Source organism: Brassica napus, chromosome C7, assembly GCF_020379485.1.
Source record: "Brassica napus cultivar Da-Ae chromosome C7, Da-Ae, whole genome shotgun sequence".
Taxonomy (NCBI): Eukaryota; Viridiplantae; Streptophyta; class Magnoliopsida; order Brassicales; family Brassicaceae; genus Brassica; species Brassica napus.
This window is the reverse complement of record NC_063450.1, coordinates 11281666-11288824: the sequence shown is the minus strand read 5'-3', so window position 1 is coordinate 11288824 and position 7159 is coordinate 11281666. Positions and strand designations below refer to the sequence as shown.

Below are 7159 nucleotides of genomic sequence, written 5' to 3'. Positions count from 1 at the left end.
GTATATTGTATCTACGGTGCCTTTAATCTTTTCTATTTGACTTCAATCTTCTCTCAAACTTCACTTTTATTTTCGATTTTGAAATTGGAACACACAATTTGAGTTAACAAGTTTTTCCGATTTGTATTATTAATTTTAGGGTTAAATATGTCGGATTTTGGGTCAGGTTAAAGGATTTGGTTCTAGATTGGGGTTAATTGGTCCACTTATACCGGTTAAACTGTCTAATCGGGTTGTTTGGGTTAAATTAGGTTAACCACTGGTTAACATTTTAACCAACAGCTAGTTAACCAACAGTAAACCACTTTGTGGTGGTTTTAGATCGGTCATTATAGTTCAGGTGGATTCGGGTTTTGATCTTTCGAATCGGGGTAATAGGTTGAGATAGTTAAGTTATGTTCAATTATGACGAGGATGAAAGTTTGTGTGTATTTGTTACTATATGATAGTTATGGTGTGGAAATAGGTCTTTAACCCTACAAAAAATGATAAAATGTGAAAAGGATAAGAGCTTTAAGCAAACAAAAGTTATCAAATAAAAAAAATCAAACATATAAACTTACCAAAACACTCAGATCTGAAATAAAAGAGCAGACATAGGAGAAGACTCCGCCAGAAGTCTTCCAGAATAAGTCTTCTAGTGCATTAAAAGTTAGAGCATCTCCAACCCCACTCCATAATTTACTGCAAAATAGAGTGGGAAATGGAGTGATGAACAAACAAAAAACCCATTACTCCATTTTTATGGAGTAATGGTTTTTTCTTTGTTCATTACTCCATTTCTCTTAGAAGACTTCCGAAAAGACTTGCATATTCAAAAGCATTCAAATGGATTCAAAACATATAAAAACTTCAAAAATAAGATACGAGCTTAAAACAACCAAAAGAGTTTTCAAAAGATAAGAGCTTTAAGCAACAATAGGTTATCAAATAAGAAAATATTATTTATAGATCTACTTTTAAAGGAGTGGAAGATGAGAACCATGTAATGAAAAACCTGCAAAAACAAAATAAATCAGTGAGAAGACATGAAATTGATATAAAGTTTGGTGTATTTAAGTTCAAAGAGATTAGAGAGGGGTTTGAGAGTTTAAGAATGAGAAACAATACATTTTTGTTGCAGCCTTTTGAGAGAAAAAAAAAAAATAAGTAAATTTTCTTTATAAAGAGAAACAAAAATTCCAATAAGGTTAAATTTTTTCGATTCAGAAGACTTTCAAATAAGTCTTCTAATAGAAGACTTCCTAAAAGACTTACCTGGAAATCTTCTGGAAATTAAAATATTATTAGCGGGAGTTAGAAGACTTTCGGAGAAGTCTAGACCCTAAATATGAATCTTAAACTCAAATAACTAATTGAATAGAAATAAACACTTCATTAAACTTAAAAAGTGTTTAACATACACAAAACTAAACATATATATGTCAAAATTTAAATTTTCAAAAACATGTTAAGCTTCCAAAATCTAACTCTAAGAATACATACAATACTACAACATATGTTGTCAAACCCTAAACCAAAGAATATCATGACTCACTATTTTCATTCATCTATGTTGAAACCAATTCAATTTTATTAATTTTAATTTATATCACTTACAAATGTTTATAATTACATGATTTCAATTTTTTCCTATCAAAATATTTTTTTGCAAAATTTATAAATTACTAGGGGGGTGTCCGCGCTGCGCGCATAATATTGTTTTATTATTGCTAAGAACATGATTTTTTGGATAATGTAATTATGTTGTCGTTTTTATTTTTTAAGAGCATTATTTGGTGTTTTTAATGTGTTATGTAGTAGTAGGTGATAAGTTAATATATTTTATGTTTGTTTTTTTGAATAATGTGTTATTGTGTGTAAAGTACTTGTTAATAGTGAAGTGAACCTTTAACGTAAAAGAATATTGAATTTCAATAACTTTGCATCTACGCATTTGTTGATTAATTCTAAGATTAACGGATTTAACGTCAAAATTGTATTATATTTTTCACATTTTTGAAAATTAAAACTTTTAAGATATTTTTTGTCCTCTTCCCATATTTTGACTTGAGTCGTCACCGTCTATGTAGTTCATTATCTTTCTGGTGTGCGGTGCTTCTCACCATCACCGGAAAAAGACTCACTTCTTTCTCTTGTTTTTCTTTGGATTCTTCACCTGTGAGATTATATGGTATTTGTTGTAGATCAGATTTCTGAGTTTTCAGTTATTCGGTTGATTGTCACGGTATTGTAGGCTGTTCCAGTCAATATTGATTGCTCATCTTTTTCTTTAGATTTCAGCTGATGTTAGGAATTGTATCTCCTTGGTTGGGTCAGAGTTTAGTCGTCTTTGATGTTTTATCTCGTCGTTGGCTTACCGTCAATAGTCTTTGCTCGTCCTGGTTTTCAAGATCTAGTTTTTGGTGTTCTGACTTCTATGCTCTCTTTCATAGCTCGAGGGCGGCTCCATAGTTTGCTGATTTCGTTTCGTCTCTCTTTCCCTCTCTATTCTCGCATCTCTTTGCAGCTTTCATCGCATCTCTGGTGGCTCTCCCTTTCACCATGTTTGCCACTCGAAGTTTAGATAATGTTTTCGTTCGTGTATGCTATGTTGGCTTGGAAGGTAATTTTTGGTGTCAAGTTTAGTTTCTGATTTTTTGGTGGTTGTCTTCCATTCTCCCTTCCTCAAGTTGTTTCTTTTCTTTCCATGTTTCCTTTGGTATAGGTGTGCGGAGTTAGTCTCTTGGAGCTTTGGTCTTTTCTATCCAGAGCTTTGTGTTTTTTCATTTGCATGGTCGTCTTGTATGTTCGTGTTTAGTTTATGAGATGTTTCTTACCTTTTAGCTACTGGTTGTGATTCCGGTGCTTTAAGCATATATCTTCATGCTTCTTGGTGGCTTTGGCCTTTCGATTATTATTCTCCATCTGACTCGTTTTCTTGGTTATTTGTGTTGGTGCTCTAATATCTTATTTAGTTTGATTATCTTATGATATTAATAGTGAAATAAATATATAATTTGTAAATAAAATAAGAAAAATTAGTAAAAAAATAATAAAATGGTGAAAGTTTATGTATTTTTAGTTATTAATAAATTTAAAATTTTAACTATATTTATATTATTTTATTTATTTCGGACCAATAAGTGCGAGAAGGATTAGATAGTACACAATTAGAAATTTATAGAGTAAATTGTAATAATTTAAAAGAAGAAGGATTTAAAATAAAAAAAAAAAAGAAAACATGAAGACACATGAAAGTCATCCGCAGCATCCCTTGTTTCTTACCTCATCCGAACCCATTGACTGTGGTGCTTGTAATGAGATTGCATCACCTGTATTGAACTGCGTTGACTGTGGCTTTTCTTTGGGATATGACTGCGCTACTTTGCCTAACAAGGTCAAGCACAAATGCGACACACATTTTCTCTCTGTCTGCTATGGAGAAGAGACGAGTGGGGAATACTGGTGCGAGGCATGCGAGAGAAAAGTCAACCCGAGTACAAGATTCTACACATGTGAAGATTGCAGCTCCACTCTTCACATCACATGCGTGATTGGGGAATTCACATTCTGGAGACCAGGGAAGATGGCCATATCACGTCACGAAGTCGCAATAATTCCCAATGATTTTGCATCTCGGCCATATTGTTATATGTGCAGGTCCCGTTGCGAAGACACTTCAGGTATTATATATATCTCAGAGAAGCACATATGTTCCTCTAAATGTTTAGAAGTGTATATCAAGTTCGACCTTACATTCTCCAAGTTGGAGACAGTGGAGATGGCGCTTCATAACTTGGAATTATTTCGACTTGACCATACCAGCCATGGCTGGAGCATTCTGTAAAAGATCCTTTTCAATCATTGTATGTTCTTCTGAATGAACTTTTGTTGAAGAAATTAAATATTAATAGATGAAATTGGATAGAAAAAAATTCCCATAGTCCTAACTTTTTTAATCACAAATATAGCAGAATCAAAACAATCCAAATAGGTTTAATCAAAATGGATTTTTAACTTTAAAACATCTTTGCTAAGTTTGTTTTGAGCAAAAAACCTCAAACTAAGTATTTAACGAAAAAAATTCACAAACTAACTTTATTTTTGTGAATTAAATCATAGCAGGTCATAATTATCATTACTACCGGTAAATCTTTAGTTTATGGATTTCTACATTAAGTAAACATAATTGAGTGGTTTTACCATTAAATAAACAGAGTTGAAAATATGATAAAAATTATCTAAAGATTTATTATTACATTTTTATTATTTTTTCTTGTTTTTTACATTTTTAATCTTTTAGTATACATGTAAATCTTTAGATAATTTTTATTATATTTTTTGGGTTTTTATATTTTACAGGGAATTTGCAGCAGATGTCAATGATAACAAATTTTATTAGCTAAACGGACATGGCACTGTGTGTATTTTCATAATACCAACATTACCCCTATTTTGTCTGCAAAATAGCTATACATGACTGACATAGACCTTTATTTTTCCAGTCAAGCACGCGCTTGAATTAATGATGAAATTCTTTGAATCCTCAACTCGTGTTACTTTCTCACTTATGCAAAAACCAAGAGTTCTAAATATCATATCTCTTACATACCAATCGACGAGATAGCCATCAATTTCATTCTCAATACACTTGTAGAAGACAAGATCCATTATCTACGAGGACTTCCTTATATATATTGACGTCACAGTTTACACAAACAGACACACGTCTCTCTCTCTCAAAACTTAAATTCTTCATCCCGAGCTTTGATTCATCGTCTCCATCTGAGGTATTTCTCCAGATCCTTGTAGGGGTATCGTCGTGATTACTGTTTCATTCTTATGTGATTTTTAGAGAGGGCTTTGGTTCGATCTGTTTGTTTCTTCTCCCATTGATCTAATCGTTGAAATCTCATATTGATTGATTGAATAATTGTACTGTTTCTTAGGTATTTTATTCTCCCATAGGCTTCGGTATTCAGGAATAGAACATAACTCATGCTCGGTCTTTTGACCTCCAGATCCTTATACTTTGTTGTTCATACGCTTACTGTTTCAATCTTGTTTTTTTTTTTAATTTTTTTTTGTTTCTTAGACTAATAAGGATATTTTCCGGATTTTCCATAGTATTGCTGGTTATATCCGGTTATATGCCGTCTATACATTAATTTTAATTTTTATCCGGATATTAAAGAAACAATGGTTTGCTTACTATCTCAAGATATAACCGGTTATCACTATTAATATCTGGTTTTGCCCCCACTTTCTTTGTATTGTTTTCGTTGTAACTGGTTTAACTTTTCCCACAGCGTCATCAACGTTGCTAATCTATTCGCCAGCAAAGACACTACTAAAATTGCTGAAACGAACCAACCACTACCCGCCAAGGTTTGCAACAATATACATTGTAAGCCATTGACCAAAGACCTCCTCCCAATTTCGCAAATGTCCCCGTTCTTACTGAAATACTCTGGTCGCATTGAAGCGGTTGATGGAAGAATCAAAGGCGTTGCACATAATGCCAAATTAGTTTATTCTGGTCTTATGGTAGCTCTCCTAATACAAACGCTTGCCATGTTTGGACCGGAGACGTGCACCTGCATCACCCCATTTGGTATACATGAAGAAGCACAAATGGCTGTTGTCATGATGTACGAGTACCACCGAAAACTTTAGAATGTTATCTCACAATTCAATGTTATTTTCTTAAAACCTTTGCTATCTGCTTTTCCATTTTATAGCCAGTTTCAACTTTTCTCTATGAAACTTTGTTGAAACATCATGCAATTCTTCTAGGACTCTTATTTTTTTTACATGGGCTCTCACATCTTCTACCATAATACCTTTCCTCAAAGCTTTATAGCCAGTTATTATATCATATAACCTTGCGGGTTTAACCTTTCATATTTTGTCCTTTTCGGATACTATGCATGAAAACTGGTCAGAACCATTCTCAATGTTTGTATGTGGACCCTAAATTAGACTTAAGTTACATTTCTGTAATTTTTCAGGCATCTAAATCACAACTTCATACATCCTCATGGATGATGATTATTCCCATGATTTTATTTTATCTGATATTAAAACCGGTTATCCACTCCATAGGGTGAACCTTTAAATTCACTTTACCATCTAGGACCAATCAAAATGCCACATAAATATTTAAATAAAATATATTAAATTTTTAAAAAATAGTCGAAAAAGAATAACATCAATTTTAACGACGTTAACGCCGCCAGCTAAATCATAAACCCTAAATCTTAAATCCTAAATCATAGACCCTAAATCCTAAATCCAAACTCTAGAACTTTAACCCAAACCCTATACCCTAAACCCAAATTCTAGTCCCTAAACCCAAACCGTATACCTTAAACCCAAATCATAGGCCATAAACCCAAACTGTATACCCTAAACTCAAATCCTAGTTCCTAAAGCCAAACCGTAAACCCTACACCCAAACTTTAAACCTAGACGCTATAAAGTTTGGGTTTATGGTTTACGGTTTGGGTTTAAGGTCTAAGATTTGGGTTTAGGGTATTGGGTTTGGGTTTAGGGTCTAGAATTTGGGTTTAGGGTATATGTTTCGATTTAGGTTTACGGTTTGGGTTTAGGGTCTAGGATTTGGATTTAGGGTATATGGTTTGGGTTTAGAGTCTACGATTTAGATTTAAGAGGTAGGGTTTAGGGTTTATATTTTAGGTCTAGGATTTAAATTTTAGTTTTTAGGATTTACCTGAGAGTGCTAGCGTCGTTAAAATTGAATTACTTTTTTCTTTTAGCTATTTTTTTCTAATTTAATAGTTTTTATTTAATAATCTACGTGGTAATTTGATTGATCTTTGAATGAGAAGTTAATACTTTTTCTTCATATTAAAAACATACTTTTTCTTCATATTAAAAACGATATCAGGTGACACAAGCTTCCGGTTACATAATAGATAATTTTATAACCACATTCTTGTCGGATATAGAAAAATATCCAGATATTTAACAGACATTCTTGAATACTACAAACTCAAAAATGTACTATATCACATGAATACTACAAACTCAAAAATGTACTATATCACATGAGTACTATAAACTCAGAAATTCAAAAATGCCCACCTAATGTTTACCGTGTCTTATTATATACAGAAAAGCCATAGTTGTGAAGGTCAAGGCAAACCGAGACATA

The 7159-nt window shown here is 32.7% G+C and overlaps 1 long non-coding RNA gene across 1 annotated transcript; it reads left to right on the top strand.

The window, feature by feature from the left end:
* The first annotated feature begins 1639 nt into the window (after positions 1 to 1639).
* On the top strand, positions 1640 to 5836 carry LOC111207452. Its single transcript, XR_002659649.2, has 2 exons — positions 1640 to 4772; positions 5292 to 5836. It is a non-coding gene; the product is annotated as an uncharacterized LOC111207452 (long non-coding RNA).
* The last annotated feature ends 1323 nt before the right edge of the window (positions 5837 to 7159 follow it).